General features: G+C 34.6%; 1 protein-coding gene and 1 long non-coding RNA gene across 3 annotated transcripts in view; one reads left to right on the plus strand and one right to left on the minus strand.

Annotated features, from left to right (window-relative positions):
* Positions 1-27,530, minus strand: part of LOC145242651 (protocadherin gamma-A11-like) — a 275,878-nt gene that overhangs the window by 119,323 nt on the left and 129,025 nt on the right. The window contains exon 1 of one of the 2 annotated variants that reach the window (XM_080105774.1): positions 8,184-8,280. The exons of the other annotated variant lie outside the window; for it this stretch is intronic. The gene's annotated coding sequence lies outside the window, so the exon portion shown is untranslated. Of the gene's footprint in view, positions 1-8,183; positions 8,281-27,530 lie in introns of those variants that run through there. 2 annotated transcript variants of the gene reach the window in all.
* LOC145242658 (uncharacterized) overlaps positions 1-27,530 on the plus strand; it is a 320,876-nt gene that overhangs the window by 88,714 nt on the left and 204,632 nt on the right. Inside the window, exon 2 of the long non-coding RNA XR_013862786.1 lies at positions 25,415-25,448. This is a non-coding gene — a long non-coding RNA (uncharacterized LOC145242658). The remainder of the gene's footprint in view (positions 1-25,414; positions 25,449-27,530) is intronic.

Consider the following 27,530-nt stretch of genomic DNA (forward strand, 5'->3'; position numbering starts at 1 on the left):
TCAAGTGTTCAGACCCAAAATTGGCGGAGGAGTTTGGTAGAATCTGCAAAGGTCAACTCTTTCAACTTTGACCTTTTGACACCAAAATTTTTGTCCCAAAACCGACTAAAAAGCTTGCCTAATCTCTGAATACCCTTTATGTAAAATTTCAAATGCTTAGACCAGAAATTGGCTGAGTAATTCGGTAGAGACCGCAGAGATCAATTTTTTTTTTAACTTTGACCCGAATTTTGACCCCTTAACATTCAATGTTTTGGTCTCAAATCAAATTAAAAAGTCCAAGTAACCTACATTTACAACTTCTAGTGTTTAGACCCAAAATTGGCGGAGGAGTTTGGTAGAGCTTTCAAAGGTCAAATCGTTGAACTTTGGCACCTTAACAGCCAAATTTCAGGCCGAAAACCGATTAAAAAGGATTTTCCCAAATCTTAATATCCCTTATGTCAAATCTTGAGTCAGTAGACTGAAAATTGACAGAGTAGTTTGGTAGAGAAATGTACACACAAAGACAATTTCACTTTTATAAATATATAGATTTGTATGTACCGCTTTTAATCTTTAACTAATTGCTACTAGCCTTATGTCTAGAATTCTTATTCCAAGTTTGACCAAAATTCATTAAATGGCCGTAATCCATCTTAACACTTTTTCACCTAAACAAGGCGTATTGCTGTGGGCGTGAAGGGCTACTAATTGAGATCACGCTTACAGATGTGTCTATGTGGGGAGTTGAGCTGTTAGATGTCCGTTCACGTTAAATTTAAATTTCTGCATGGGATCATGTCTAACAACCGATTGTGAGGGAGTTGAGTAGCGAGATAGCTATGCACCTTACCTTTAAACTTCTGAATGTTAGTACAGTCAGGGAAGCAAGAAACAGAGAGGGAATTCCAAACTCTAACAGTCTAAGGGAAGAAATAATTAGGGTAGTTGCCTTTTTAGCATGTATGGACCTCAATAGTGAAGGGGTTAGGGTTTTGATGCTAATCAGGTTAGTCGGGATTTACGTTACGTTGAAATGACACAAGTCCTATCAGTTCATCAGAGCATACTCCATTAAATGACCTATAAAACAGACACAAGGATGCAGCAGTGATGAGACGTTAAAGCTTGACTGATAGTGCAGGAGCTATTAGATTGGAGACTCTTTTTCGAACGCCGTCTAAATCGGAAATGCAAATGATAGATGCACTAGTTCAGATGTGGCAACAATACCCCATGCATAGGCGAATAGTGGCTTTGTAGAGATACAGGATAATCTCAAGTATGAATAATTTTCTATCACGGTAGAGGGAGCCTACCTTCTTTGTAGCATCTCTCAATGTATTTGTTCCAACTCATGTTTCCTGTGAATCTTAGACCAAGCAATTTGAACAATGAGTTCTCTGGTAGGGTGTTATTAACCATGGATATATATATATATATATATATATATATATATATATATATATATATATATATATATATATATATATATATATGGATATATATATATATATATATATATATATATATATATATATATATATATATATATATATATATATATATATATACTAGCAAAAGTACCCGTCGTTGACTGGGTTCAAAAACAGCCTACAGAAAATGGACTCTGATTCATGAAAGTATGATAGGTTATGAAAAGGAAGGGTTGTAAAGAGATAGCTTCAATTTTGGGGGTATCAAAACCAAAGCAAAATACGATGAAAGTAAAAATAAAATAGATAAACCCCATAATTTATTATACCATACCTATTCACACTGAAACACATATCACAATATTCTGTGGATCTATATTAAAAAAAAACCTTGTTAAACTTTGTGACATATTTCCATTCTATGGAGGTCAGGTGCGAACGAACACCCCCATAATTTTATTATACCATATTTCTTCAAACTTAAACATAATTATCAAAGTATACTCACGCAGATAGATATGAAAAGTCTTTATTAAAGTTTGTGCCTATTTCCATTCTATGGAGACCAGGCGCGAACGCAGACCCCACAATTTTATTATACCATCCCTATTTAAGTTAAAACATACTTATCAAAGTATTATTATGTACATCTATATCAAAAACACTTGTAAACGTTTTTTTTTTAATTTTTTATTTCCATACATTGTGGATCAGGCGCATACGCAGACCCCACAATTTTAATGAACCACCGTTCTGCCAGATCAAACATACCCATTCATGTGTCTCGATACATCTTCTATCATTATATGTGATCAGTTTTTTAAAATAGTCAACCATATAGGAGCGTATTCGTGACCAGACACACACACACACACACACACACACACACACACACAGACGTTCAGCTTTATATATATATTTTTATGTTACATCATCGTCACAGAACGAAAATGTTATATTAAAAAACATCACATAAATTGATTAAGTAGCTTTTGTATTTTTTATACAGAGATCATTTTCTTTTAATGATTTTTAGCAATTTTAATAGTAAATCAAAGCCATTACAAGACTGGTGCTTATATCAGTAGTTTGATTCGAGTTGCCTCTATTTATTTATTAAAGATAGTAGGGCGATTAATTTACATGATTTTTGGAATATGTCATTTTCGTGCCGTGACGGGTACGTACATCATAAATATTTTTCTGTATTTTTGTTTTTTAATGCGGTTAACTTCTGAAGAGGAACCCAAAAATGAAAGTAAAACGACCCCCCATCACCCATTCCCTCACCCCCGGGGATATAAGTCATGATATAAGATGCATTTAACACCAAGTTAAATCGGACTCGCCAAGTAACAACAACAATAACCAATGCACTTGCAATCCAAAGAAATAACGTTCTTTTTTGCAATATGGCTAAATCAAATTCAAAACGAAATAAGATTGAACGGAGTTATCTCCCTTGCATTCATTACTCTCTATGATCGACTTTGTCAGACGACTCCTTATAAATTTAATTATAATGCTAACAGGTAATCGTCAAACGTTTTATTAGAATGCAATAAAATAACCAAATAAAGTATTTTAATCAACAAATTATCAATTAAGAAGTTTATTTACTTTATGTAATATTTAACTGAAGGAGTTTTCCTTTCCTTTCTCTTTCATACAAATTTCCAAATCAATTCAAACTGAATTAAAAAAAACTTAATTGGTTCCGGCCAATGTTCATTTCACAATTTTTTAGATGAGGATTAATAATTGATATTGTTTGAATTACTACTCTCATCTTGGTTGTTATTTTCACAATATTTTAATCAATGTAACCTCCAACCTTTTTCAGGTGCGTCTTTTTGAACTTGGATAATTTTATGTTAATTTATTTTTTAATTCTTTAATTTTTGTGTACTTTTACATACTTTATATTCGTTGTATATATTTTGTAGTTTTGTACACCTTTTGTAGACTGTTATCCTCATCTGCATAGTTGTTGTTGTTTTACCACGTTTCGGCCAACTCATCCTCTGGTCTTCTTCAGGTGCCAGAGGATGAGTTGGCTGAAGCGTGGTGAAACAACAACAACTATAAAAATGAGGATAACAGTCTGCAAAAAGACAAATACAAAAATTATGAAACCTCATCTAAAAGGATTCAAAAAATAAAATACAATAACATTCGGTATGGACCCAATAATGGAAGACCAGATAAGAACACAAATTTAGATTTATAAGATCCAGATCATAAAATCCAACCTTGATCGCCCTTGATTGCCGTGCCCATCACGCAGTGGATAGAGGTGTTGAGCCTCTATGGTTCCAGGTAAGAATTGTCTGAAGATAGCAGTTCAAAGCAGGCCAGAGGATCAGTTGGCCAAAACCTGGTGAGACAACAACAACTATGGAAGGCAGTAATTACTGAGGATACAGTTATGAGACTCTGCATTCCTATCAGTTAACCACCTGAAGAAGGCCAGAGGATGAGTTGTCCGAAACGTGGTGAAACAGCAACAATTATGAATTAGATAATTTAACTTGCATTCTGGGCTGGTTCAGACGGCTTCCTCCAAAGAAGGAAGTTTCTAGGAAATATCAAATTCACAAACAGTTCCAAGTCACATATTTATCCTGCTGAAACGAGATAATTTTAATGGTGTTAGTTTTTGCTGCTCTTTTTGCAGGGAAGTCTTGCCATACTCCCACATACACTCCCTGATATTCCCGAATGGTCACCCATCTGGTGCCAACCAGACTTAATGTTGCTTAACTTTGGTGATCTGATGAAAACCAATGTGTCAATGTGATTATGGGAATCTTTATGTAGATTTTATGTTTTTTTAAAAAGTTTTGAACTGAACATATTTTTATTAATTCATGGGGGTAAATTGTTCTCATTCCATCAGCCATGACCAGATTGAAGTGTTAATAAATTAAATTATTCTTACTTATCATCGCTTGCAGTAAGAATTGAACCTTCAACCTCCTGAAGGCTGTCATTTAATTGATTGGTAATCAACATTTTTATTTATATGCGACACACACCGGTTCTTGTTGATCACTGAAGTTAAGCAATGCTTATGTTGGCTAGTACCAAACGGGTGACCATTTGGAAATACCAGGCACTGTATGTAGGACACCCTTACGGCAGCTCCTACATCCCACCTGGCTTCTGTTTTGATCCTGTCCTACCGTTTGATCAAGCTGGTTGCGATGAGAGAGTGAGGTTGGCTTTGCGCAAACCAATTTCATTTTACCCCCCCCCTCAACACGTCATCCATCATCGCTAGGATGATTACATGATCCCTGTTGTTCTAACGGACGAACATTTAATCAACATCTTTAACCCTTGCGCCACAGGTTAATTAATTAACACTTCTATCAATCAATTTTGTCATAATGTTAAGAGTGTTCCCTAGTGGGCCGGGAGACCAGGGTTCAATTCTTGGTGGAGTCATACTAAGGATTTAAAATATTAGTACAGTAACCCCTCGTTACTTCGGGTTCGATTACCATGGATTTGCTACTTCACGGTTCTTTCAATAAATTAATATCGCGGATTTCCACCATAAATCCATAAAAATCGTGATAATCGAATACTCTGTACATATTTCTGTACAGTACTGAACTGTAATAGTGTACTATACACCCCAACAAGTTTTTCAATCTTTCTATTATTATTAATATAGTAAAGTGTCGGTTATAAACATTACAAAGATGGGATTTTAACAGCCTATAAACAATTAAATAAGGTAAAAAAAAAATAATGGTTTTGTCCTACTTCGCGGATTTTCAAATATCACGGGTGGTCTCGGTCCCTATCTACCGTGATATTCGAGGGAATACTGTACTTGATGCCCCTTTGCTAAACATTCAGCACTATAATGTCAGGATCAAGGGTAAGTGGAGTAATCCTGATGACCTCTCCCTCCCATACACAAACACAGGCACACTTTGATGTAGTAGCTAATGAAAAGGAGCATTTGGGTCGCTCTGAACTATGGCCAACCTCTTTATTTTCATGGTATAATGAAGTTCACACACTGGTTCTCATCAGATCATCAAAGTTAACCATCATTGAGCGTGGTCAGTATAAAATGGATGACTGTTTGATAGTACCAGGTGCTGTATGTAGGAAGACGCTGACACCTCTCTGCAAGAGCTACAAAAACCTAACGTGGTCATCTCCACTGACGGGGATATACATACGACTGGAGATCGCTTGTGAATTTCATAATCCCATGAAACTTGCTCCTTTGGAGGAAACTGGTTTAACTTGCCTTGGGTTAGTGATGCTTCGATACTGTCTGATAGTTTACTTTTACTTCTTAAGGCTGGTAGAACAAGGCACTCTACCCTCATGCATTTTATATATATAGTATTGATTTCAAAAAGTAAAAAAAAAAAAAATAGGACCTGGGTGCCATCAGGTAAAATCGAAACCAAAACATTTAGCACTTCAGACATATTCCCTACCGTTTGGGCTACTAATAAACAAGTAAGAAAGATTTAAAATTAAACCACTTCAAGTGATGAATGAATTTGCACATGCGCAGAAGTAATAGAAATATGTCGGCAAGTTGAAATGAACATTTTGCATTTCAACTTGCTGACATATTTCTGTACGCGTTATCCATCCAAACAAAGATTTTACACGTCATAAACCATCCTTGGTGTATGATTACTATTTCCTGTTAATTTTAGTGTTATGTGACCAGTAGTTTAAGAGTTTATCAGTTAAATATTTAAAGACACACACATACATACACTCTACTGTTTTATTTATATAGATACAGGGGATCGTTTATGCGTGTGCGTTCTCATCTATACATGTGTATATGTTAATCAACATGTAAAAAAAAATCCCGGCGGACGAAACCGTTTCATGTGTTTAAGGGAAGAAAAAACTCAAAGAGCAAGTCCAACAGCAGTCACCCCCCCTCCCCGCCTCACTTTCTGCTACCGTCTGAAATGAATTAAAATAGCTTTTTTATTTTTTTTTTATATTTCCAGAATGAGGCGGTTTCTTTCTTTCTTTATCTTCCCTTCTTCTATCTATACTGATTTATAATTTTTTTTTCTTTTTGTCTTTTTAACTTTCCAGCTTGAGACGTTTTCTTTCACTTTTTGTGTCTTTCACTGTTTTTAACTGTACCGATTGAAACGTCATTTATGTCATTTATGTATAGGCATTTTATGTTTAGTTGTACATTATCACCTTTCACACACACACTAGCATTTCAGCCTGGCGTTGCCCGGGTCTTTGGAGGTGTATGTTGAGCAAAAAAAAAAAAAAAAGGAAAAAAAAAACAGTCACTTTATTTAGACCCAAAATTGTCGGAAGAGTTTGGTAGAGTTCACAAAGATCAAATCGTTGAACTTTGACCCCTTAATCGCCAAATCTTTGGCCGAAAATGGATTACAAAGATTTTCCCAAATCTCAGTATCCTGTATATAAAATTTCAAGTCTGTAGACTGAAAATTGACAGAGTTATTGCATAGAAAAATGTACACAGACACGTTCACTTTTATAGATTAAACTAATCAGATTGTCTGATTAGCAAAAGGATGATGTTTGGTAATTAATCTGATGTCGCTAAGGTAAAAATCGAAAAGTTTACTAATTTTGAAATAAATTGTTTCAAAATCAGATAATCTCATGTTGCTAAAACGATATAATCTCTACTTATGTATAAAAGCCACTTGTGTGTGTGTTAGTTCATTCCCTATGGACTCTAAAATGGCTAGGCCGATTTTTAAAAGAATGTACTTCATGTGTCTGGCAGTGTTTATTGGAATGTCTTAGATAAGTCTCGAAAAATCAAAAAAAAAAAAAAATAAATCCGATTAAAGAAAAACAGTTCGATTTTGACCAGTTATCACCTTTATACAGTCTAACATTACAAGTGTATTTAGGAAATTTTATTACCGCAGAAGCAAAACGGCCTGGCATATAAAATCAACAGTAGGATCTTTGATAAGAACAGACCGCATTCAAAATGAATGTTTCTGTTTAGAGCACAATTGAACCGAGATGCTTGACTATTTCATTTTGAACTTTAATTCAAGCCATTATATATATATATATATATATATATAATTTCATAAAAATAACAGTAAATTCTCTACAGTGCAATGTAGACTACAATGTACTATAAATTAAGTCACTGTAGGAAGGCATATAAAGCTTCCTCCCAGTGCACTGCGGTGCGTCCCTGGTTAGAGCAGTTAATCAATTGATTTGATTGAAACATGGTCGATTTCGTGGACTTTGATAATGATAAAAGTATTGGAAGTTTGGAATATTTGTTTATCCTCATTCGATCCTGGGCAACGTCCAGAAGTAACTCGAAAATCACTTTTTTTGTGATGATCGTTTATGTTCGTGAAATGCTCAGAAATAGACGGGAAAACTTACAATTACTTATTTTGTTTTAATCAGTGAAATAACTTAGGACGCTATTCTTAACAATTGCCCGGCAGGCATCTGTGCGTGTGCAAGCAATGTTAGGAGGGTAATAACTGCCTAAGGTCAATTTTACTTAGCCTCAAGTTCTCTTTGAGATAGTTTAAACGAATTTTCCAAAATGGGAGACATAATTTTACATTCAAAATAAATAAATAAATAAAAATGAAAAAAAAAAAAATGAACAGCTTAGTAACGATCAGAAAAGAACAAAAAAAAAAACTGACACAATAGTTCCTTGTATTCTCGGAAAAGCTTGCATAATTTTAAAATAAAGTTTTTGGGAAAATTAAAGAAATAAATAACCTGAATGATACTACTGTCGGTATTTCATTCTTCAATGTCGATAATTGTTAATTAATTTCGTGCAGGCGAAAGAATAAAACGTCACAAAGTGAAAAAGATGCATTCAAATTCATTAATAAAGGCAGATGGAAATAAGAGAGAAACTTTTTTGTTAAAGGGAGGAAACTCTTGCAAAGCAAAGGAAATAAGGTTTACGTAGAACACGTGAAATTTTTTTAGCCCAACACACGCACGCGCACACACACGCAACTAAACGTAACACAGAGTTAACGTTAAAAGCGTTGGATTTCTTAATTTATATAGTATTTATTTATTTATTTATTTTATTTCTGGCACACTTCTGTGCAAATAGAAAATATTTCAATATACTTATTTTTCCTCTAAAAGAAGTATTTATTAGTATAATAGAAACAAAAGTATATATATATATATAAAGTATATATATATATCTAAATCTTTATAAAAAGTGACGTTCTCTGTGTGTGTGTGTGTGTGTGTGTGTGTGTGTGTGTGTGTGTGTGTGTGTGTGTGTGTGTGCAGAACGGTTTCTACCAAACTCCACTGTCAATTTTTGGTCTACAAACTTTAAACTTGATATCTAGGGGATTTGGACGTGTGGAACAAATTCGGTTTGGTTTTTAGTAGTTTAATGCACAAATGTATATTTGTGCATGCATAGAGGAGCACTTCAGGTCGAATTACGCCTGCCAACGTGCAATTTTTCAATTTCGATCCCTTAGCAGCTATTTTTACCAGTTAAAAAAAACAAATCGAATTTGTTCCACACGTCCACATCCCCTAGATATCAAGTTTCAAATCTGTAGACCAAAAATTGAAAGAGGAATTTGGTAGAGGCCTTTCTGCATACTCATGGGTCACTTGTGTGTGTATGTGTGTGTGTATGTGTTTGTGTGTGTTAGAACTTTTTTATTCTAAATGCTATGCAATTCTGCACAGTGTAGAAACTATGCCTTAATAAAACCGAGCATAATCATTAAATGAAAACAATCATCCAGTTATAATCCATAAAAGATGAATAATTAATTAATAAAAGTTTCTTTTTCAAAGAATATGCAAATTAGTTGACTCTTTTGCATATCTATGACTGAGTATATTAAGAAGTTTGTTTTAATAATTTTAAAATTAGATGTAAGCTTTTAATATCAATGTAAATGCAATGAAAAACTTAACTATATATGTATAATTATCAAGCTCCTTTAAGAATACTTAAGGATTGGCACTGTCTGTAGAGTTATATAATTAAGGCAATCAACTAGCGTCTATGCAGTTTTCACGACTTCCGTTCGTGCAGACACTCTAGATTACATAATGTACTCGCCCGAATGTGGCGTTTAATAGTTCCTAATTCTTTTCATTCCCGTGGAGATAGAGGCTCGGCAAATCGAGCTAAAAGTGGCTTCGTGGATGAGTTCAAATCTCATGACCAGCAGGAATAATTACCCTAGACTGCTGATTGCGTAAGCATGAAACACTAGTGTTTGTAGGTAAAAATGAATATTTTAAGCCCCTCTCTCTGGGTAGAGCACTGTCGTAAATAATCTCACCTGCTACTTAATTGGCTGAAAAATACGAGGTTCGCTGTTTGTTTGCAAATAAGCGGTTTAAGCACTATTGGTGGACGAATGTTTGTTTAAAATAGATATTTGTCAAAGTTATTTGCAGGCACCGCTTCCGTGGGTTGATGAGTAGAACTGCCAACTGTCAGTTCTAGGTTCAATCCTCGGCTTGGGAGAGGTGCTAGTCTGGAAGCACTGATAAGTTGTGATACAACGAAACAGTACTGTATGTCGATAACTACAAATATATATATATATATATATATATATATATATATATTAGTGTTGGGACGAATTATTGGAATCAAGAATCAGAAAAATCAGAACTTTTTAGGGTATCAGAATCGCAAATGAGATTTGTTTTGAAATGAAAACAAACATTGTCTCACAACTAATATATGTCCCAAGTGTAATTTTGTGTTTTGCAAAATATATGCGGACATTACATGGGGAAGGGGTACAATCATTTGAAGATTTTTTTTAAGAGTTTCAGTTTAGATAAGGGGTGCTGAACAAGTGGTTATGCAGAATACCAGACATGCAACACAAGTAGACCATTAGCTGACCCTCAATCTACTAGGATTGTGGCCTCCAGAAAGCCCACCGTGGATGAGTGCAGGGTCCCTTTCCATGTACGACATGGCACTACAAACATCCCGATATTATTCAACTGTTGGTAGAGCAACCGCACTAAGCACTACCAAAGAGTTAGAGTTCCTGTACTACCAGTCGGGAACAGCAGCCAGGAACTGTCAATCCGTTACCCTCAACCCATCAGACGATGGTCAACCCAATCTGCTTGTACTGGCATTATGACATTCAAGCACTCCCAAGTGCCCAGTTTAGAGAGATGGGATGTGTCGGGAGAGGGGAAAACGGCGTTCATTGCCGTAGTCAGGAAACAAGATCAACCACTGAGGGTTTCTGTCGAATCCCTGTGATTCAACCTCTATGTCTGGCTAAAAGGCAAAGAAGGAGTATGGAAGCCGGGCAATAGACAGTGCCTATCTACTACTTAAGCAGTTCAAGTTTGCAGACCGGTAATTTGTTTGAGTCACCAGCTCTAGGAAGGTTGTCATCCAAAATTGAAGAGGCCTCCCTCCCCTTAGGTTTAGTTTCAGAGTTTTCCTTCTCCTAGACGGATGAACTCGGAAAATTTTTAAAAATGCATTAAATCTTTTAAGTAAATGTTGAGAAATTTTTAAAAAATCAGAATCAGAATCGGTAAACATTTTGGAATCCCCTCATATATATATATATATATATATATATATATATATATATATATATATATATATATATATATATATATATATATATACACACACATATATATAACTGTTTTTCTTTGACTAGAATGTGGATGAATGAGTTTAATTCTAGTAGATATTTTGTTCTAAATGAAAGTTTAAAGGCTTCAAAATCACTTTTGAATGTATTGCAACGATCATTTCATTTTAATTTTTGATAAATGGGACAATATTTGTCTTTGACATTTGAAAGTGGTTTACAAGCCTTTAAGTTGTCAGATAAAGATTCATTCGTAACCAAGGCTAAAATATTTTGATCCATTTGTGCATTTAAACCAAAGACAGACAATATTTGTCAACTGTGACAACATTCTATCAATTATTCAAACTTGGTAAGAAAATAATGAAAAGTTAATGAATTCAACTGCAAAAAACATGGAACAGGATTCTATGTTTATTTATTACAAAATAATGTTTTCTTTCAATATATATATATATATATATATATATATATATATATATATATATATATATATATATATATATATATATATATATATAAACTACAATGAGAATACCATGTTTTGCAGATTTGTATGTAAACATTTCTAAATGAAAAATTCTTTGGAATGTAAAGAATTTTATTTCCACAAACACAAATAATAAAGAAAGAAAGAAAACAAAACAATAGCAACAAAATCTTGTCAGGTAAATTCATTAATCCATTTAATTAGATTTCCAAAACGAGAGAAAAAAATTTCAAATATTTTACTTTAAATTTTATGTCAAAGATTGTTTAATCTAAAAAGATTTTTGCGTTTCGTTTTTCTTTTATTCGTTAAATATTTTTGGTGAGAAAAATAGATCTTTTTTTTCTCCATTGAAAAAAAATCCTTTATGTATAGAAATTATGTGTGTATATATGTATGTATATATTGTTTATATGTTTGTGCATGTGTGTATGGATGAATATATATCTGTGTGTATACATGCACATATATGTGTGTGTGTGTGTATCTTAACCTTTCTTTATATATATATATATATATATATATATATATATATATATTTTTATAAAGTAATAGGGTTCGTGTGTTTCTGTCTGTGTGTACAGCTCTCCATCATCAACGAAATATAAAGGAGGTAAGAGGGTAGATCTCTCCTGGTAGAGAAACATTAGAACCCATTTTAGGATGTTTCTGTTATAGGAGACATAAGAATCTATGCCTAATTTCTTTATATACTAGTCTACAAACCACCCCCATATCGAATGACTTATGCTCATTTGCATATCACATTATATTAAATCTCTTTAACTAATTACCTCGACCTTATTACATATTGGAAATATTCTAATCATTTCAACTGTACTATTTACAAAATCTATTTAACATTTAATTATTTAATATATTTTCATTTAATTTTATATTCGATTTATTTCACTTTACGTATATTATCAAAACAATTCATTGGCGAGGAAAGCTTTATGTTTTGGGATTGTATTGAAAATGTAATGGAAATTTCAATTTCGTTCCGTTTTAATCTTTTATATTTTACTTGCCAATATAATTGAAAGAATACAATTCAGCTATCGTTATTGTATATAAATAAACAAAAACAAATATTTTAAAATAAAACTTTATTAAAAAAGAAATAATTTTATTTTTAAATGAAAAAAATCAATTTAGTAAAATAATTGTATTAAACACCCCCAGCCTTGTCAGCAAACCTGTAAACCTATAAAAGTTAACATTTCGAATGTAAACAGTGATTTTTCGATTTTGTTAGCGCTTGCCGCAATTAAAGACAATTAAAACGGAACTAACTTTATTTCCATTCTATTTTTTAAACAACCCCCAAAACATAACGCTCTCTTCCAGTTATAGCCAATTTTTTTTTAATTAAATAAAACAGGTCAAAATAAACAGATAAGCGCATTTTCTTTTACATTTTTCTTACAACCATTGTCATTTAACCAACTGCAGGATATCGTTACTTTTGTGGGGTTGTTTTGAAAATGGCACGGAGATTATAATTTCGTTCCAATTTAATCTTTCTGGTCGAGCCTATTTCGAAAGCCTGTCTTATCATAGATTTGAACTACAAATAATTTATTACATTTTGATTATTACTATCTTAAGACTTAAAGCTTATATTTATTTCATTTTTCTATTTATATATTGAATTAGTTATTTCCAGTCTTATTTAAACTTAGTGCTTTCTTTAAACCGGATGAACCTTTTATAAAAATATGAGTTTAACGTAAAGAACACGAACAAGGTTTTATTCAACTGAATTTCTTCCAGTTTACTAACAAAATATATAAATTTAAAAGAGATATAAATAATAAAATAAAAAGGTTATGTAATTTAAAAGAAATACACGTACTCACAAAAGCAGAACTTTTTTTACACATTTTTTTCTTTAAAACCATAACAATGAGACTAACAATTACCTAGATCTTAGTAATTATTTGTTTTAATAGAACTGTTTTAATTGTACTGTTTACTTAGTTAACCTAAGTTGGTATTACATTTATTTTACATTTACTTTTTTTTTTAATTATTACTTTTAGACTGTGACGTTTACACCCGGAAGTAATGAGTCACATGTAGGTCGCTTTTATTCATTCCTTTTGGTCAAGATCAAAGTGTAGTATCTGTTCTTCAGATGCTGCACTTCATTTTCTTGTTCTCTTTCGGTGGAGGAGAAATCCTTCACGACTGAGACAATTTTTTATTTTTGTACCTTTTCTCCACGTTAAAAAACGACCCTGGTGTCTAACTCTGTCCCGTGGGGAGGCATAGTAAATAGGTACAATATAATTGTTTATAATTGTACTATTCAGAAATATTATTTATAGTTCGTCCATTTCAGTTAGTATACATTTCCTTTACGCTTAATTAATTTACAATCATTAATATCGTTAAACAATTCCGTTTAAAACCGAAATTATGCCACCCAAACGAAGTAGAAACGAAAGTGAGGAAGAAAGAATGGAAAGATTGGAAGCTAATAGACTAAGAGTTGCTGCAATTCGCTCCAATGAAAACAATTCAGATAGAGAAAGACGTCTAGAACTTAACAGGATACGTCAAAGAGAAAGGAGAGCAAGACTGTCAGATTTGGAAAGAGAAACCCAACGTGAAGCTGACAGAACTAGACATGCTGTAAGGCGGTTAAATTCATCACAAGATGAAATTCAAGAAAGGCAAAGATATGCACTGGAAAGAGAAGCAATATTACGATCGAATGAATTATATGAGGTAAGTAGACGTACACAAGGTCAGTTGAGAGTGGCTCAACGACATCAGAATGAATCGGAAACCCAACGAAGCTTTCGCCTATACCAAGGGCAACAACGAGAGGCTGCATGGAGAGAGAGTATGACTTTGCCCCAGCAATTGACAGAAAACGAGGCAGCTAGACAACGAATGACTGCTTTGAGACACCATGAAATAGAACACTGCAATAGAAAAGGATTGCTCTACAACAAAAATGACTCTCTCACTACAGCTGATATAGGAAAAATGGACAAAGTATGTCAACATTGCTCAGCTGTAAAATTTAAAGGAGAAACCCCTGGTTGTTGTTCTTCTTCTGGCAAAGTTGTGCTTGATAGCTTTCCACCACTGCCTCAGTTGCTTCAAGATTTGCTCTCCGGCAATGGTCCCATCTCTAAAGATTTTCTGCAAAATCTACGCAGTTATAACAATTGTTTTGCAATGACATCATTTGGTCACAAAATTGCGGCAGTACATGGGTGGAATCCTTCTTTTAGAATTCGAGGCCAGGTTTGCCACCAGATTGGGAGTCTTTTACCACCTGAAGATGAAACAGCAAAGTTTATTCAAGTCTACTTCTTGGATAGTCTGGAAGAGGAACTACATAATCGGGGACGTGACAGTAGACTCAATAGAGACATTCTCCGAAGTCTGACTGAATTTTTACATGAGAACAACAGCTTCATTTGTCAGCTGAAAACAACAAAGGAGAGGATTGAAGAAGAACACTTGGTAGAACATAAAGTTGTCATAAGGGAAGACCGAAGGCCGCAAGAAGAGCATCCACGGCGATTCAATGCTCCAACAACAACGTATGAGATTGGAATATTAATGGAGAATGAACCAACAGCTAACTGGGATATTGTCTTGCGTTTTAGAAATGATACATTAAAACAGATCTCCGAACTACATCCCCTCTACGATACTTTAATGTACCCGTTAATGTACCCCTTTGGTTCTCCATCTTACAACATCTACATGAAGGCATCCAATGGGCGAAAAGTTACCCAACAGCAATTTTATTCGTGCCATTTAATGACTCGGACTGGAAACTATTTTCTCTGGTACCGAAGGCTATTTCAACAATGGCTGGTGGATGTGTACTGCAAGATTGAAACAGAACGTTTACAGTTCCTGAGGCGTGAGCAACAGACCCTGAGAGCTGACAATTATAGCAACTTGAGAGATTCAATTCTTAGGGAGGATGGGAATCCAGAACAGTTTGGTCAACGAGTTGTACTACCGGCAACTTATACAGGAGGCCCTCGATACATGTTTGAGCGTCAAAGTGATGCCATGGCATATGTTCGGCGAATGGGCCGAGCCGACCTCTTCATCACGTTCACAACAAATCCAAAGTGGACAGAAATTACAGAAAATTGTCTTCAAGGGCAAGACCCTCAGGATCGTCCAGATATTGTTGCCAGGGTTTTCAGGCAGAAGCTAAAAAAGTTACTTGAATTTATTAAAAAGGGAGGATTTGGCAGGTTGAGGGCTTTCCTGTACAGTATTGAATATCAAAAAAGAGGACTGCCGCATGCACACATCCTCACCTGGCAGGCCCCAGAGGACAAACTTCTACCAGAAAAAATGGATCTCTGCATATCTGCAGAGATCCCTGACAAAGAGGAAGATCCTGATCTTCATGCTAAAGTGATGGCACATATGGTGCATGGACCTTGTGGACCATTTAATCCAAATTGTCCATGTATGATTGACAACAAATGTTCCAAAAAATACCCAAAAGAATTTCTTCAGTGTACCGAGCAAGGCCAAGACTCTTATCCCAAGTACAGGCGAAGAAAACCAGAAGATGGAGGCCAGACTGGTACAATAAGGATGAAGAGAAATGGTCGGTATGTTAATCAAGAAATAACAAACCAGTGGATTGTTCCGTACAACAAGGTCCTCCTTCAGCAGTTCAACGCTCACATTAACGTAGAAATTTGCAGCTCGATCCAAAGCATCAAATATGTCCTCAAATACGTGAATAAAGGATGTGATCAAGCAGTGTTTGAACTACAAAGAACTGATGGAGCAGCTAACCAACAAGGCCAAGTACAAAGTCACATTGTGGATGAGATCCAGCAGTTCCAGAATGCAAGGTATGTCGGCAGTTCAGAGGCGGCCTGGAGGATATTGGAACATCCCATCCATGAACATTTCCCCCCAATTGTACAACTTTCTGTTCATCTTGAAAATGGGCAGCGTGTCATGTTCTCAGCTGATACTGCTCTGGAACGAGCCCAAGGTCCACCGCCTGCCACAACTTTGACAGCATTTTTTCAACTCTGCCATGAGGATGACTTTGCAAGGGGTCTCAAATACGTAGAAGTCCCTGAGTTTTACACTTGGAACAAATCGACAAAGAAATGGATGAGAAGAATGCGTGGGGTACAAGTTGAAGGTATTGAAAATGTATGGAAGGCACCATGCATTGGGAGAATCTACACGATTAGTCCAAAAGCAGGGGAGTGTTATTTCTTACGCCTGTTGCTCAATGAGGTTGCTGGTCCAACTTCATTTCAAGATTTGCGAGCATACAATGGTCAGGTGTTTGAAACATACAGAGCAGCGTGCCTTGCTCGAGGCCTTCTAGAAAATGACCATCACTTGCATCAAGCAGTAGGAGAGGCAAGTGCCACTCAATCACCTTCAAATTTGCGAAGCCTATTTGTGATAATTTTAACAGCCTGTGGGCCAAGCAATCCTCTTGAGATCTGGATGGCTTTTCGTGATGTAATATCTGAAGACATTCTTCACAGATACAGGCAAGAAGTTAACAATCCAGAAGCAGATTTTAATGAGGACATCTACAATAAAACTCTTTGTCTAATTGAAGAAAAAGTTCTCCTTATGTGCGGTCAACCATTGGCAAGCTATGGATTACCTGCACCAACGCAAGGGAGAGATGAAAGACTCGCGAGAGAGTATCAACGTGAAGTTACTTATAATCTTGAAGAACTTTCCCTACAAGCAGAAAATATGCAAGAAAAACTGACCGATTCTCAAAGAGAAGTTTACAATTCATTCATGGCAATGTTGGAAGCACAAGGTGAAATGAACAAAAACATGATGTTTCTTGATGCTCCAGGTGGTACGGGCAAGACTTTTGCAATCAATTTGATCCTTGCAAAGATTAGATCCATGAGAAAGATTGTGCTTGCAACAGCATCCAGTGGCATTGCTGCTACTCTACTACAAGGTGGCCGCACTCTTCACAGCACTTTTAAAGTACCCTTGGATACTCATCGAATGGATCAGCCAGTTTGCAAAATTACTGGTAACTCAGCCATGGCAAATGTAATTAGAGACACCTCTGCAATCATTGTAGACGAAGCCCCAATGACGCACAAGAGTGCTTATGAAGCAATTGACCGAACACTGCAAGACATCACAGGAAACAAGAATCCCATGGGTGGCATTCCAACCTTATTTTGCGGTGATTTCCGTCAAATCCTCCCAGTGGTTAAAAATGACACAAGGGCTAACATTGTCAATGCAATTTGGAAACAATCCTATCTCTGGAGGCACGTTATAGTGAAGAGACTGACTACTAATATGAGAGCCTATATCTCTGATAACACAGCTGCAGCAGACTTCTCAAAATTGCTTCTCCAAATCGGTAATGGTCAGTTTCCTATCACTTCTTCACCTGACACAATTAAGATTCCAACTGCGCTTGGTAAATGTGTCGGTAATCAGAAGCAACTGAAAGACAAAGTGTACCCAGACCTGCAAAACAATGGAAAATCACCGGATTGGCTTGCTGAGAGGGCTATTATTTCGCCATTAAACAGCAATGTGAATCATTTGAACAATTCAATAATGGATGAATTTCCAGGAGACACAAAGCAATACAAGTCAGTTGATTCGGCTACTAATGAATATGAAGCTGTTCACTACCCTGTGGAGTTTTTAAACTCTTTGGAGATATCTGGAATGCCTCCACACATTTTAAATCTCAAAATTGGATCGCCAATCATGATTCTTCGATCCTTGGAACCGCCAAAAACAACAAACGGAACCAGATGTGTTATCACCAGATTGCACACCAATGTACTTGAGGCCACCATTTCCTGTGGTCCCTACAAAGGCGAAACCGTTCTACTGCCAAGGATCCCCTTAGTTCCATCGGACTCAGAACTTCCATTTAAATTCCGGAGACTCCAATTTCCTGTGAAGGTGTGTTTTGCAATGAGCATAAACAAAAGTCAAGGTCAGACATTTAACACCATTGGCGTAGACTTGACATCAGACTGCTTCAGTCACGGTATGTTCTACGTCTCCATCAGCCGGACAGGAAGTTCAGAAAAACTCTACATTCTGGCTCCAAATCAAAGCAGCAGAAATGTAGTTTACCCTGAGGCTCTTCAGTGAAAAGTTCGAGAAATGGATATGAGGAAAAACTGACATGATCTGATTGTGGAAAGTTTTTAGTATTGAATGTGCAAGATAAAATTTAAGCAAGAGTTGAAAATTACTTCAATGAAAAATTTACTATGTAACATCAAGTAACCTTCCTTTTGATGAAAATGTTTTGTGAAGTTCCTGATTGAATTTCAGTCACTACAAGAGGTAGTTAAAATGTTAATCACCTTATGCAATCGTTGCTCTTACAACATCAACTTACTGGAAAGGTGCCCACAGATTTTGGTACCCGAGTGCGCAACAAAGCTCCGTGCGAAGCACGGGTATCTTTGCTAGTATATATATATATATATATATACACTTGTGCCCGATATTATTCATACCCCTCGGATCTTTGAGATTTCTATAAGAATATTGCTCAAACCAGAAGATAGACAATATTAAAGGGATTTCAAACAATAAATCAAGCATAAGCATTTAATTTAAACTCAACAAATAAATAAATTATGCAAGTTTGAAACACTATACTAAGAAAAACAATAATGGCACTAGTTCAAAATTATTCATACCTCTCTTACTAATAGTCAATAGCATGCCCTTTATTCTTAATAACTGCCTGTAACCGTTTTGTATATTTATCAACAAGATTTTTACAAGCATCAACACTGATTTTTGACCATTCTTCAATGTAGTAGTTCTCTTAATCCCTCAAATTTCTAGGTTTCCGCTTTTTAACCTCAGTTTTCAATATGTGCCAGAGGTTTTCGATAGGGTTCAGGTCGGGACTCTGGCTAGGCCATTCCAAAACATTAATGTGATTATCCTCAAACCATTTCCTGACTATTTTGGCAGTATGTTTTGGATCATTATCCTGTTGAAGGACCCAGTTTGGTCCTAAATGGAGCTTCTCCGCATCCTGTCTAATGTTTTTCTGGAGTATCTCCAAATATTGCTCCTTCTTCATGGTTCCATCTATCTTGACCAAACTACCTGGACCACTAGCTGAAAAGGAGCCCCAAAACATTAGGCTACCACCACCATGTTTCAACGTGGGTATGGTGTTCTTTGGGTTGTAAGCTTCTCCTTTCTTCCTCCAAACGTAAGAAGCATCCATATGGCCAAACAATTCAATTTTTGTTTCGTCAGTCCACAAAATACTTGAGAAAACGGACTCTGGAGAATTCACATGGGTCCTAGCAAACTTTAGACGTGCTGCAAGGCGTTTTCCGGTGTGCAATGGAGTCCTTCTTGGTCTTCTTCCTTTCAGACCATTTTCATGCAGAGTCCTTTGCAATGTTTGCCTTGATATTTTTATGCCAGAAGACTCCAGATTTTCTAAAATGTCCTTAGTAGTGGTGGTTGGATTTGCATTAACACTTCTTACAATATTCCTGGTGGCTCTAGCAGACAGTTTCCTTTTCCTTCCTCTACCAATCAAGTTGTTTGTTGTGTGGTGGCTCTGGAATTTTTTGATGATGCTCTGTACTGTTGCTGTAGGGACCTCAAATTTCTTGGAAATTGACTTGTAACCTAAACCATCCTTATGTGAATTCACAATTTTAGTCCTAAGATCATTACTAAGCTCTTTTTTCTTCCCCATTCTAATAATTTTTATTCTTTTTTTGGTTTTCAGTTGATATCATTTTAATTTCTGAAAAATGCAAAAAACGAAATGAAATTAATCAAAGGTTGTATAAAAGCATTCAAAATAAGAATCAAACAGGAAACAAACAGTCAGAAACTCGATTAATACTGAAAAAATAAGGGGGTATGATTATTTTTTAACATTGCAGATTTTATAAATAGCTGTATATTTCTTTTATTACAAGTATCCCGAGATTTTAAAATGACGAAAATGATCAGAAGAGGTTTATTAAGAATATGTATCAATATGGACGTAAACAATAAATTCTTACAAAGTTACACCTAATAAACTCAATTTTCAAGAGGGGGTATGAATAATATCGGGCACAAGTGTATGTATGATGTATGTGTGTGTGTATTAGAGAAGATCAGAAAAACGTCAGTACAGTCGGTTTCAAATCCAACAGAAAAGGGAATATATATATATGAGAGAGGGAGAGAACGAGAGAACGAGAGAGAGAGAGAGAGAGAGAGAGAGAGAGAGAGAGAGAGAGAGAGAGAGAGAGAGAGAGAAAATCTTGTTATTGTAAAGTTATTAAATTTAAAAAAAAAAAAAAAAAACCTGTAAGGAAGGTATAAAAAATTTAAATTATACGACAAAGAGTACAAATAAACAATAAAGACCTTATATATATATATATATATATATATATATATATATATATATATATATATATATATATATATATATATATAACGAGGTGCCAATTGTGAATCTCGCTAGATTCAGCCACTCTGATGAGTCGTGGACGACGAAACACGTGTCAGTGGATAATTATATTTTAAAAAATAATATATATATATAATGTGTGTATGTGCATGTATATTTCTTTATTGTTAGATTTTTCTTTTTTTATCTCTATATTAAAAAAAAGTTCTTTAAAAAATGCAAGTAAAAATAAATTTAATTCTTATCTATTTTTTATAAACATTCTTGCTTTGGATATGAAAAAAAAACTTAAATGTTTCATAAAATATAAATTTATAAATTTATAAAATATAAAATTTATAAAATATAAAATTTATGAAATATAAAATTCATCAATCAAAACTATATGGTGAAACATGTAAAAACGAGGATTACTAAACTAAAATCATGGACTTGGAGAACATTTTTAATTTCGTGGGGTGAGCTTTTGTAGACAAATTTTTTTTTAAAAAAGCCTAAAAGTTCATGAAACTGGTGTGTAAATCGTAGTTTTATGGCATTAAGACGCTGTTAGAGGACTTTGGTCTGTTGCCAGTTATACAGTGCAAAGCTAGTACACATTTATAAACCTGTTTTTAGTATCGTAGCATCAGTTCAATCGTCAGTTTGTCTCAGTTCACAAAGTAAATCAGAAACGATTATTGGCGGGTCAACCCGCGATCTCAAATGACCCAAAACGCGTAACTTAAACACCTTCCTCCATCGTTGGCGTGGCTGCCCTTGACGTCACTTCTCTTCAATAAATCCCTTTGATTCATGCTTCTCGTGTCTCAACCTGTGACCAAAGAACGTGAGCATTTGACCCATAAGAATTTTTTTTTCTCTCTTCTCACGTTCACCTCTCAACACTTGAACATAAGAGGTTACTATTTGGGACCATGCCTAGGAAAGATTAACAAGATATTAGTTTACATTACATTTAAATTGCTGCATATCAATATATTCAGGGAAGCAGATAGCAGGAAGGGAATTCCAAAGTCTAGCTCTTCGAGGAAACAAACTATTCGTGTAGAAAACGCTTTCTGGCATTTAGGGAACTCAACAGTGAAGGGTCGCTGTGCCAGTCTACGAAACCATCAAGTTCCTCTCGTATGTCTCTATTGGTTTCCGTTTGACCCAAGATACACATCGGATTTTTCTGTAGCAATTGCTTCTGAATGCCATTATTCTTTCGATGTCTGTTTTGTTTTTTTGTTTTTCGAGTGCCCATGCTCGTAGGCTGGACAACTCACAACAGGTTGTAAAAAGGATGCAGGGGAGATAATAAAGGGTTTGTAATAGAGTGCAAGGGAGGTAATTATTGTTTTACTTTCCCTAAGGCTGTCCGTTTGCTGTTGTTTCTTTGCCTTGCTGTGTTATTAGTGAATGTCTATTGTTTTCATGCGTATTTAGCTTTGTTGACGACTTGGTAATCTCTGGTTAGCCATTAATCATTGTCAATATACATGAGATATATGTAAGAGAAGACTCATATAATCATGGACTTTTTTTCTTTTTTAAAATAAAGAGTTGGGTGCGTTATACAGTTTTTTTTTTGGGTGGCAAAGTAATTAAATCACGACTTGAGTTTATTGTGAGAAAAAAAAATAGTGTAGGCATTCAAATTTTTCTTCTTTTTTTAATATTATTATAAGAAGAATCTTTTCGAGTTAAAATCAATTGAGAAATACACATCCTGTATTGAGAAATACACACTTTAAATATGTAAATATTAGGTAAAAAATAACAAGTTATCCAAAATGACCGTCCATTTGGGCCATATTAGATAACTTTACCGAAGGTTTGCATGTTTAAAGTGTGTGTGTCTAGATACAAAATATGGGTACTTAATTTTTAATCTGGCCTTCGGGTCAAGATCACAGGGTTTTTTCCCCTATCCCACGCCAACGAAATAACATTCCAATGACTTTTAATATAAAATTTTAGTTTATTTATTTATTTATTTATTAAAAAAAAAAAAAGTTTGATTCTGGAATCTTAAGTAGGACGACCCCCCCCCCCGGTGTGTTTGTAGTATTGTGGTGATTATGAACTCTAGCTAGGATTAGCATAGACTATCTAAGGTACAGTGATGAGGATAATCAAAGTTCCCTCCCCAATTTTTTAATGGCCTTGTGCCTAATTTTTTGTTTTTGTAACGCTTCATGAAAATGAAAAATAAATAAATCACAGTGTAGTATCTGTTTTGATGCTACACTAAACTTAATTTGTCCTTAGTCAATGAAGGGGGAAACTCTCTACACTAAGGCAATTTTTATTTTTCAGAGAGACAATTTTGAGGAGGTATTTTCCCCCTACATTAAAAACGACCTTGTGCCACATTTTGCTTACGTGGGGAAGCAAATAAATACCAATATGGGATATTTATGCACTTCTGTTACCATGCTAAAATATTAACGTCATTATGTAGAAAGCCATTCTTAACATGTGGAGGAGAGGGAGTTTTGGAACTATTCTGTAGTTTCACCTAACAATTTAATAAAAGAAAGAAAACACGAATTTAATTTGAAAATAGGATTTTTAAGAAATAGCATCGTAACTTAAGTGTATAAGCACCCAAAATGTGTATTTCTTCAAAGATTTTATAGCGAAAAAATCCTCATATAATAATACTAGCGGGCGGGGGAGGTGGCTTTGCCCAGTCGTAAAATACGCTTAAATATGATATTTTAATTTGTCCAGATTTCGTATTTATTATTGTAGAGTCGTGATTTCAAAAGTTAAAAAAAGTATTTGGGTGCCATCAGCTAGAATCGAAACCGAAAGCAAAACTGTAGCATTCAAAGCTGGTGACGTTACCACTGTATTAACGTGACACGCATATGAACTGATTAAAAATAAGCTAAGATGAATGTACAAAATGTATAACAATATTTTCAATTTTTATCCCTTAAAACTATTTTAACCAGATAAATACCCATAAAAGAACGGTCCGTAAAAAATCCAATCATTTGAGGCCCCTAGCGCTTTTAGTTTCGGAAGAGAAAGAGTTTGAAAATATGGAGATGGGCAGACAGACAGACATATAGCTGTTTATATATTAGATTTAATAAAAATAGAATAAACATTTTTAATGCCCACATAGATTTTTTTCCTGACAATAAATTCATGTTGTGTTTTTTGGGGTTTTTTTTAAAGGCGGCGAACTTTAAATTGGCAACTCTTCTTTAATTGCAGATGTGGTAACCATCGGTTATGTTCCTTATTCTTAGCACCTGATATTTTAAATGGTCACCCATCGAAGTCTTGACCAAGCTCAATGACGCTTAACTTCAAAAATCTTACTGAAACCAGCGTATCAACTAGATGATAACCAACTTCCCTAGCAGGATAACTGTTTGCTGAAAAAAAAAAATGTCTCAGTCGAGAAAGATTTTTTTTTTACCAAGAATAAGGCAGGACATTGCAGATACTACATTTTGAAAAATATATTCATTTAAAAAATTATACATTTCTCAAAACAAATTATGCACAAGACCATTCAAAAGTGAAGGGAAGCGGGTTTATGGCCATCTTTGTCATTGCATCCAGTATATTTGTCTATCATTTTCCTAGCTAGAATCTTTAATCACCATAATACCACATTCATTCCAGGGGTCATCTTTCTTAAGATTCCCAAATCGTTATTTTTTTTTAAATAAATATATAAATAAATTGTTTTGGTGTTTATATTTGTCAAAATGCGCATCAGTTCTAATAATTTTATTATTAAATTTTGAAACGATTTTTGGAGGAAAAAAAGACAGAAAAAAAAAGGAATACCTAAAATTATTCAAAACTGTAAAAATAATCTTGACAAATTTTGGCAAACTTCAAGAAGTAGATGGAGTTATCTCCCCTGGTGCATCTTCTTCCTAACTAAAATTGCCAAGATGGCTGTGTAGCGATGGGTTTAACTAAAATTTGGTTTTCCTCTCTAAAAAGACCTACTTGATCAAATTAAGCGATTTTTTTTTCATGAGAACTTTATTCCCTAACTTGTAGAGATTTTTCTTTATTTTCTTTTTTTAATATCTTTGCTAAACTGCACAAGCACTATCGTTTTTACTAAACAAACATATACTACACTTTGATTCAAACACGAAGGCTGGCAGATACATTTCTCTTTTATCTTTTAGATTGCTAGAACTGAGCATCCGTCGCCACCATTGTAACCCGGTCGTGATATTTTTCTTTGCAATTTTCATTGTTCATTCGATTATCTCCCTTTAAACTGTCGGTCATTTTTGCTGTAAATTTATTACCTTTTAAAAACAGTTTACAATCAACATCTCTCATTTTTTTTAACTGCATTTTTACAATTATTTTTCATCCAGGCAAGAACATCGTTTTTTATAGAATGTGTATATAGTAATTTTAATTGTTTTTTTTTTTTTTTTTTTTTTTTTTTTTTTAGATTTCATGTACAGAAAACTCTACAGACAAATAAAGTAAGTTATTTCATCTTTTTTATCTAAGGATTTTTATCCTCGGCCCGAAAATCAATTAAACCATTCCTGTACTGATCTGGTCCCTGTGTTAATTGCGATGGGATGTTAGTTCTGTGACATTCTAGGGGGTCAACCCTCCCAGGCCTTGCCTTCTTTCTTTGAGAAGGGGTAATTTTATAGTTAATCGCCTGAGGCGCCCTTATCGGGGAATGCTGACAGGGTTACTCTGGCATCTTTTTTTTTCAGATTATAGTGTACCTCCTCGGGGGCGCTGACTTCTCAGTTCCACTTTCTGTCCAAGCTTTTTCAGTGGGAGAGAACTAAAAGCCCTATCTACTCACATTGTGAATGCAAAAAAAATATTTAATAAATATTTGAATAAAAATATTCAAATATTTAATAAATAAAAATAAAAATGAATAATAATAATAACAGAAAAATACGCCCCCCTCCCCCAAAAAAATATGGGAGTGACGCAAATAAACAAAGAGCAGGTAACTCCCTCAATGCTTCGCTTCGGTGACGGTAATACTTAGTATAATATTTAGTGTAATACGACATAATGCAACGATTAGGTGAGCATAATACTCATTGGTGTCTTGGCTAGGAGCAAAGTGTAGTATCTGTTTTGATGCTACACTTTATATTTTCAGTCCTCGATCTATAAAAGAGGAGTCCTTCTAGACTGGAATAATTGTGTCAAGCTGGCCTAATGGTTATTGTACTTGACTCACTGCCTTTGTTTTGGTTTCCATCTCAGCTCAAGTATATATTTTTTTTTATTTACAAGAACGAAACTGTTTAGAAAAAACATAATACTCACATTCCCGTGTCTCAGTTTTTGTATTAATTAAAAATTTTTATGTGTATTTTACGATCAGGCAACGCCAAGTGGCCTGCAAGTATATGTATAAATGTGAGAATGCGTCTGTGTGTATGTATGTGTATGTGTTTTTGTGTTTGAGAAAAATTCTCAACCTATATACTCCACAAATGTTTGATCAACAGACTTGAAATTTGGTATATAGGGTATTCAGACACGTGGAAAACTTTTAATCGGTTTTCATCCAGAACAAAGGGCTGCTAAGAGGTCAAAATTGAAAAATTGGTTTTGGAGGAGGGGGGGCATCGGATTTTTATCTGTTTTTCAACTGTTTCATGAATGTGTATGCTTGAATCGTTCACATGACAGATTCCTTATGTTAAGAATAAGGCGGTTTGAAAGTACTTTCTAAAGATCGTAGCAAGCTGGCCTATATATATATATTCAGGCAGACATTGTTAAAAACAACAAAAAGTTTCTGTTTAGTGATACATTTTTTAATTTTTCAATTTTTCGTATTATCTTTTTTGTATATACATCGAATGTATGGATGTATGGTCCAGGGATTTTTTTCTTCTGGATGTGTCTGCACTTTGAAGTTTTCGTGAAATTGTCTTTACATCATCAGGACTGTGTGCTAGTCTCACAAAGAAATTATCGGAAAATTTATTTAAATAGTAGCTAGGGTGCAAGCAAAATTTGTTGTGACTGCTGACAGTGGTAGGGGAAAGTGAGGAGAGCATATATAATATAATAAATACGAAATCTGCATTAATTAAAATATCATATTTAAGCGTATTTTACGTCCGGGCAATGCCGGGCGGTCTGCTTATATATATATATATATATATATATATATATATATATAAATATATATATATATATATAAATATAAAGTGATAAATCTAAAAATAAAAAATAATCTTTGTATAATAGCATCACGATACAGAAAACTGTACATAGATAAATGAAGCAAATAAAATAAGATTGTTTTGTTTTTGTTTTGTATGTGTGTGTGTGTGCCTTTAGCTATCATTCCAAACCAGAAGATGTATTTAATTCACACTTATAATATTTTATTCAATTCTTTTATGAAGTACGTCTTACATGTATTTCATTGAATAGTGGAAGTTCATCGAGCAACTCATCAGAGACAATACACTACATACGGCCGGTACAAATCTTCAGCGAGAACATTTTCATAGCAATCACCATTTCAACACCCACGAGTATCCAAACACGTAAGCACACAGCATTGT

This window comes from Euprymna scolopes, chromosome 21 (genome assembly GCF_053919585.1).
Source record: "Euprymna scolopes isolate OS-2025 chromosome 21, ASM5391958v1, whole genome shotgun sequence".
Classification (NCBI taxonomy): domain Eukaryota; kingdom Metazoa; phylum Mollusca; class Cephalopoda; order Sepiida; family Sepiolidae; genus Euprymna; species Euprymna scolopes.